This window comes from Haplochromis burtoni, unplaced genomic scaffold, assembly GCF_018398535.1.
Source record: "Haplochromis burtoni strain Fernald_Lab_line unplaced genomic scaffold, NCSU_Asbu1 Contig_321, whole genome shotgun sequence".
In the NCBI taxonomy this organism is placed as follows: domain Eukaryota; kingdom Metazoa; phylum Chordata; class Actinopteri; order Cichliformes; family Cichlidae; genus Haplochromis; species Haplochromis burtoni.
The window spans coordinates 109,287-117,062 of NW_024582682.1; the positions used below are offsets into that span (position 1 = coordinate 109,287).

The window sequence follows — 7,776 nt, forward strand, 5'->3', positions numbered from 1 at the left end:
CATACTTTTGTATCGTTTATTGCATTTATGGAGGGAGTGATGTATGCTGGGTAATGGCACAGCTAGCTACTGGGTGACTTTATTCACCCGCTTCGGCTGTTATCAGTCCATACAATGGGCGTTATTAGCACAAATCAGTCCCATAGATATGGGCCATCTCCTGCTAGATTGTTCAGAAGGTTGTTCTCATCCATCCAGATGGAGGATCACTAACAGGAGCGTGGAAGACTCCAGAATCCACTCTGGCTGGAATCCGGTGGATATGCAGTGTGTACAGGTAAGACCATTTAAACGGACAGCATTTATAGAATGACTATTAAAAGTCAGCGAGTGTCAGTAATGTTAATGTGGTTATGTTAGTAATACACAGAGTGCTAATATAACAGCTTTAAGATGCATTTGTAGATATTATTACGTGTTTTACCGTCTTTATGGTGCTAGCTTAAAGTTACGGTGTAAACGTTAGCTTATATCGTTGTTCAGTCTGACGTCACTAGCCGTGTCTGGGCCTAAACTCTGCTGCAGGTCCATATATCAAACGATCACTATGGCATTACTGAGAGTTGAAAAACTGTCTAAAGTCTTTCATCTTTAATAAAATGATCAGCGTTCTGCTCTACCAGGTGTAACAATTGAGTTTAACATCCAGGCATCCATGAAAACGGAATTTATGACATTTAACGGAGTTAGAAGTTAGCAGGGAGTTAGCTCGCTAGCTTCTATCTAAATACAATATAGCATGTCCTGACTGCGGGGTTTTGGAAACAAATTCAAACGTACAGCTCTGTTATCACTTCCAACATAAATGAAGACAGAAAACTAAACAGCAGTGACGTTTGTAGGGTTACTGAAGTTTGGCTAGCTGGTATATAATGATGTGCTACGTGACCGCTAGCGACACAGCTATGTTAGCATAATATAAACAAGCTAACTTTTTTTCCACTCGATAAAAGTTAACGTGAGTGTTCTCGGTGGTCAGGAACAAATGTAATCGCATGGCAGGATGCTGTAAAAGGACCAAACTTCAGCCAGGAGAACAACTGAGATAATCCATCCACAATACGAGGTTAGTCATTCATATACTGCTGCATGGGCTGGGCTGTAGTTACATCCTAAGGTTTTAAAAACTGAGCTTAAATAAATGATTAGTGGTAATAAAAGCCGAGGGAGGTCAACAGTGATCACTGACTGTTTTAGGAGCTTTTTGAGATCAAATAGAAGAAAATACATAACATTAAACATGTTAACAACACAAAAGCCATATTAAACGCAGACTACTTTAGACCCGGAAGTAGGATTCGTCGTGTCATCACTGAACAAACGTTAGATATTGTAGTAAAGCTGTTACTGTTTAAACGATGTTAGGACAGAAATATTAGCTTCTGTCATGACTGATGAAGTTACTAGTTAATAAAGTTTCCAGTAAAGTGTTTAATCGCAGCCACAGATTGACAGCAAATATCTCGATTAGCTTCAGTGCATCTAATAAATATGTGCAAGTTTCAGTGCTTCGTTTAAACTGTATGATACTTATACTGACCCAGGGTCAGTGTAAAATACAATCCTAGCTGTGTGAACAAAGCCTGGCTCCTTTAATCCTGCATGACAAACCTCAGGATGCAGGTTATTATTACTCTTTCCTGCTGGCACACCTGTCACACCTGAGAGTCAGCTAGAAACTTACAGTGACGTGGACATCATGCAAAGACTGCCAGACTCTGTAATACTGCAAATGATCAGTGACTCAGGTTAACACTAAACTTTAAACGGCACCTCTGTGTCTCTGTGTGCTGAACATTTAGGATTGAGTCAGGCTGCATCAGCTGAAGCTGTTATTTGTATATATCAGTATTTTTTATTCAGGTGTGGGGAAAATACGTAAGACTGCAGTGAAGCGATGCACCAGATTAATCCCTGGCCAAAGGTATCGTACTTAAATCAGACTACTGATCCAGCCACATCAGCCTTTTGTGAGGTCTGTTTAAAGTTGACTAAAAGTGAACTGCAGGTTCCTGAGAGGTGGACTGTGAGCACAGAAACACATGTTCATACATACAGCTGCAGCAAACTTACATTAATTTTAAATAGATTTGTTACTCTGATGTCTGTCTCTGTGTTAGTCCTCTGACAGACTGGTGACCTGTCCAGGTGTGCTCTACCTATGACTACTGGGACAGGCTCTAGCCTCTGTAATAGAAATGTTCTGTTATTCTCATTTAAAGTATTTAAGTGCTTATGCATATGCTTAGTTGTGACACTGTTACTGTTCAGTGAAAGTTTCTAAAACTAGATGAACTTACTTCAGCGTCAGCAGTTTGAGAAAACAACTCCCTTTACAGGTGCTGATAAGGCCAAGGGCACAAAACAGCATAACCATTGATCCGTTGAAGTGTGGTAGGATCAGTTTGTAACTTCCTCCCTCTTCCTTGGAATGCATAAAGGAGGAGGAGCACCACTTCTGTGGCAGCGCTGACATGACTGAACTGTGATGTTTGATGTGTGTTGGCGCAGTAATAAATAGCTTGATCACAGCTCTTTCTGTGTTGCAGACTTTATTTAAAAAATTCCACGACACCCCCCCCCTCCCACTGTGAACATGAATTGAATATTCAGAAGACATTTGTTTAAATAGTTCTACAAATCTGAGCTGTTGGTGTGTCCTTGGATTGTGTGGTAATAATATTAGAGCCTGCAATCTTTCTTACTGAATCTCTACTATGAGTCATGTTACCTGAGATTAATTCTATGTTTACCTGTCAGCCTGGACGAATGTGCTGTGTGAAGGAAATTAAATTAAAACAGATCTGAACTGCGTACATTTAAGGAACCTGTTCATATTTAATATGAACCAGTGATTTTTGATTGCTGATTCCAAGAGAGTCTTTGTGGAAATCCTGTTTGGCTTTTTGTTATTTTAATTCTCTTCTCTGTTTTCCAGAACAGTTCTCCACAGTCGCTGTCCACATGGGTCAGTGGGACCAAGAAGCACTCTGCTAATGTGGGACTCTGACCAGCAACATCCAGCAAGACCCAGACAGCGTTTTCTATCTCCCAGCTGGAGTTTTTTGTTTGTCTGTGACTGGAGAGTCAGATTTTTGTTGAGCTTCACACTTGCAGAGGTAAGTCAGTTTGCAGAGATCCCTACCACCCTGGCTTTTATGTGCTAGATTTCTTATCTGAAACAGTAATATTTCAGTGACTGCTGCTTATACCACAGGTTAATACACTCTACTGATCCCTGATGGGAGAATCATCAATTTTGGCAACAAAGAAGCCTGGTGGATGTTTGTTTACAGTCTGATGATGGGACATCATGCTCTGCATCTTCAAAGTTTGCCTCCTCATTATTATTCATACCCAGTAATGTGAAGTATGCTTATATCTACTATAACTGAACCAACCTGGTGCTCTTCATTTATGGAGGCTGTTGAGTCTGAATGTTGGATGTTGTGTATCTCGTGTTCTCTGGGCTTTGTTGTCCTCAGTCTTTTTGCAGGATCAGAAAACAAAACCAGGAGGCGCGTAAATGTTTCTTCTCCATGATGTTTCTTCAAATGTTTCTTCTGGATGATGATAAGACTGTGACACGGGATGCCACCTTTGGTCTTGTGATGAAGCAAAGCTCAGGAAGAAGTGGGATTAAATGGTACCCACATGTGTGCTGCTGAGAAGGATGTACAGGGGCACCTGCAGCCAAATCCAAGCCTCAGGTTAGTTGTAGTTGCAGAACGCTATAGACTGAGACAGCTGAGGCATCAAATGTTTGATTAAACGGATGAAAAAGAGAAGTTTCTTCCCTATAATTATCACTTCTTAAAATCTGTAGCAACTTCAAGTCTGTCAGCGTGCTGAGCATGCTCAGAATGTGACAATATATTTTTGTTCAATATTTAATTTCTTTCAGTTGCAATTGTTAAATGAAAAAAAATATATATTCTTATAATTTAGCAAACTAATTTATCAAAAAAATATACATATATCTGTATTAGTTTTAATAAATTAATTTGACAGCTGTATTGAAAATACCATATTGTATTCATACAGAATCAGTTTGGTATCATTGTTTGTCTGCTCACTGATTGTTGAAACTAAGAGCTGCTTTGATCTGTTTGGATCTAAAGTATCCAAAGTTGAGCTCTGATGTTTCTTCACCCCTGTGTGTGTGATATGTGATTCCTACATGCTGGCAGAGCAGAGCAGCAGTTTGTGCTCACAGATGGTGACGGTGTGGAGAGACGGTGGTGTTTCCTCAGAAGAACCAGCAGAGTCACAAAGGACACCAGTCCATCTCACCACCGTGACTCGCTGACTGATGCTCGTCTGCACTGCACAGAGGAAATCAGCTGACCGAGGTTTGTCCAGTGACGTGTTATGAAATGTATATTTGTTTTATGCTTACAGATGTGTTTTTCTTGACAGAGGCTCTGCAGAGGTTAGACAAAGCAGAGAAAACATGTGCTTTACATTTTACTGTGATTTATTGAGATATTTGTTGCCTGATGTTCAGCAGGAATGGAGAAATAGAATCAAAGGGAGATGTTTTTGCTGTTTTTGTAATGATGTAAGTAAATCTTCAATATTATTTATTTGCTTGGTTATCCACAGTATTTCTGATTTCGCGCCATTACCCCGATTCATAGCGGAAGCCGGTGTTTTACTTCCGCTTGCGCTGTTGTTGACAGTTGCGGGGTTACACTCAGGAACAAATAAAATACTAAAAAAAAAAAAAAAAAAAAAAAAAAAAAAAAAAAAAAAAAAAAAAAAAAGAGGCAAAGCCCGCATAAAAAATAAGAAAAATCATTGCGGGGTTACACCTTCACTGTTGATAAAGATTTCTCTCACTGCAGTTTCTTTTACCTGGAGTAAATGGCAACACATCGAAGGTGGATACACAGTAGAGATGTTTTAAAAAGCAGCGAGGACAGTTCAGTTGCAGTGCCTCACCCGTCACTTCTCACAGAGTGGGTAGATGACATGAAACTATGGCCCGATGTTAGCTACATCGACATTATTAATTACCTTGTATTTTCCGAAGGCGTTGATGGCGAGGAATTACGTAATTACAAGAGCACCGAGGCGTATAATTACCTGCACAGCAACAAAATTGATAAAGTACTGCTCAACAAACAAGACGACTTTATTTTTCTTAAAGCAGCTGTAGAGCCGAGCCAGAGTATTAATCAAGCGAAACACTTAGCATGGGCAATGCTAAGAGAAAGTGGAGTAGTGGAGACAGTCGGCTGTTCCTGTATCGCCGGATTAGGGAGATCATGTAGTCATGCGGCTGCTATTCTGTGGAAGGTATATCACTTATCTGGATATCACAATGTTTAAATCACTGAAACAGAAACACTGGACTGGTCAAAGGCTGTGATTGACTTTGCTGCTAATAACCAGCTAGTGCTGATACGAACGCCATTCACCATAGGCTATTATTTAGTAAAATTAAAGAATTGCGTGTTTAAAATGCGAAACGGTGGCAAACCACATTTACACTTTCACTTACCGGGTACAGATTCTGTGTTTTTGTTCGTATTACTGGAAGCTGTCACACTCAAAGTGGTCCGAGTGAGCTTTCTTCTTTTCTTCGGTGGGGGTCGGTCATAGCCCAGATAAAGCTCCGGGTCGGGGTGTAGCTCTGTGGGCTTTTTATCGATAAAATGAAAGGAGCAAACATAAACTCTCTTTGGAGGGTGTTTGAGTCTTAAAGCTGCCAGCCACGCTAGTTTCCGATCCTCCTTCCGCGGCATAGAGTGCAGTGCGTAGGGCGGTGGGCACGGACAGGCCTTTCTAAGTTGTTGATGCTCAAGGCAAAATGTTTCTAATGCGTTTTTCAGTTTTCTTGAATTATTGTGGCAGCCGACGACAGCACACGTTGAACCCGAGCTCATCTTCGAACAGGTAAAGCCACTTATTACCGCACAAAGTAACTGATTTTGTTGTTAGCAACGACTGAACGCTGGGTCTCGCTTTGAGTAACCGGAAGTATAAAACCGGACAACGGAAGTAGTGGTCTGTCATGGCAGCCTACGTACGCTCTTACAGAAAATTTGCTTGGTTATATTAGGAGTGTTTCTGAGTGAGGGGGGAGGAGTCATCATCCAGGTAAAGTGACGTGGATCAGTGGATACACTTGTCTCCCCTTTAAAGGAGACGATCCAAGTCATCCTTAAATGTTAGTGCTTTCAAATACACAAACATTTTTAAAGGACAAAAATGAACATCCAACTTTGACTGTAACACAAAATAAATCTTTGCATGTGTGTTTTCAAACTCTCAGATGGGCAGCATATCAGTCTTGGACTGTCTAACCTGCCGGAGCAGCACTGAATGACCACCACACATGAGCATGTTCCTGCAACATTCAGCATCTGATCCTTCATCTGTGTGCTTCTGCTTTTGGTAAGTAGAGTTACCCAACTCCAGTAACTCTAAACACATGCCATCCATTTCTAACGGCCTGGTTACTTCCTGTCAGTTACTTTAGAAACCATGTGGTCACCTGACCTAACACTGTTTCTTCTTCTTCCCCTTAATGTTCAAGTGTCACATGTCCAACAGCTGGAGAGGAAACTACACCAGTGTACTGGGATGTTTCAGCAACACGTGCCAGATGCTGTTCCTTCATGGTGACATCACCAGAGACAGCCCCGCCCACCTCAGGACCTCGCCATTGATCATGATGATTATAATGATGACAGCGAGCAGAACTAAGACTGTAAAAATCCACGACCAGAATGTTTCTTTCTAATTATTAATGAATACTGAGCCTCTTTCTGTGTTTTGTCTGTTTTGGGTTTTTACCTCATTTGTTACTAACAAAGTTCACAAACTCACACAGTTTACATTCTGTATGTTTCCATCTTTACCAGCCACACTCTAACTGCATTTAAGAAAATAATCCTTAGAAATCGTCGTTTTTCTCTTTTGTAATTGATGATAATTCAGTGAATATACTGCGCTGCTTCCTTTTATTGCGTCACACATTGCTTTAAGTTTTTCAGTGTCCAGTTATTTTTTACTGCTGTTTGAATTCTCTGTATGTTTGACCCTGTAGACTGTTTGATGGACTGCTTGTCTTCCTGTTTGTTACCGCCGCCTGTTTTTTAATAAAGATTTGGATTTCTGACTTCAACACAGCCTCTGCGTGTCCTCCCTTTGTGTCCTCTTCCTCTGTGAATGTGTTGCATGTGTCACAGATTCATTTTATTAACAGCTTTCCCACAGTGAGTTGCATCAGCATTCATTCACAGCACATTTCAGAAGGATTCAGATTAATACAGTGATCTTACAGTCAGAATGATCCTGACAGAGTGCCACTGTAAATGATCTTTCATCAGGTCAATTTTAAAGTTCAGTATTTCAAAGCAGGAGTTATGAAGAATCATGCTGGCATTAGGACTAACTCCATATCAAGTTCTACCTGTTTTTCAGGTAGTTGTTTACATTATATAATTTATTGTGTTCTGTATACGTCACTACAATGTGATTTGGAAAATGTCTAAATATACCAACAACAGGCACTTCGGCAATCTCTTCAATCGGAGGACCCTTCACGTTAATTCCCGACGCCAGGGGGGTACCCTGCGCGTCCATAAGTGAAGCAGAGGGAGCCTGACCATGCGTCACACGTTTGACTAGTTGGGAGTGAGAACGTGTTGCCTCTGCACGTCCTCCTGTCTTTTGTTTAGTTGGCTTAGTTTGTATATCCTTATTATTTCTTTTTGCAAAAACTGGCTTGTATAGTTTATAAGAGCACCTTTTCTCTGTTAATTC

The 7,776-nt window shown here is 40.7% G+C and overlaps 1 long non-coding RNA gene across 14 annotated transcripts; it reads left to right on the plus strand.

Annotated features, from left to right (window-relative positions):
• The first annotated feature begins 7 nt into the window (after positions 1 to 7).
• Positions 8 to 7,135, plus strand: LOC121815832. 14 transcript variants are annotated; one of them, XR_006055387.1, is made up of 8 exons: positions 8 to 277; positions 1,850 to 1,924; positions 2,939 to 3,119; positions 3,218 to 3,710; positions 4,191 to 4,352; positions 6,068 to 6,175; positions 6,281 to 6,402; positions 6,545 to 7,135. It is a non-coding gene; the product is annotated as an uncharacterized LOC121815832 (long non-coding RNA). The 14 variants fall into 14 exon arrangements; XR_006055391.1 differs by having other exon boundaries at positions 2,944 to 3,119; XR_006055390.1 differs by having other exon boundaries at positions 1,864 to 1,924.
• Positions 7,136 to 7,776: the final 641 nt, after the last annotated feature.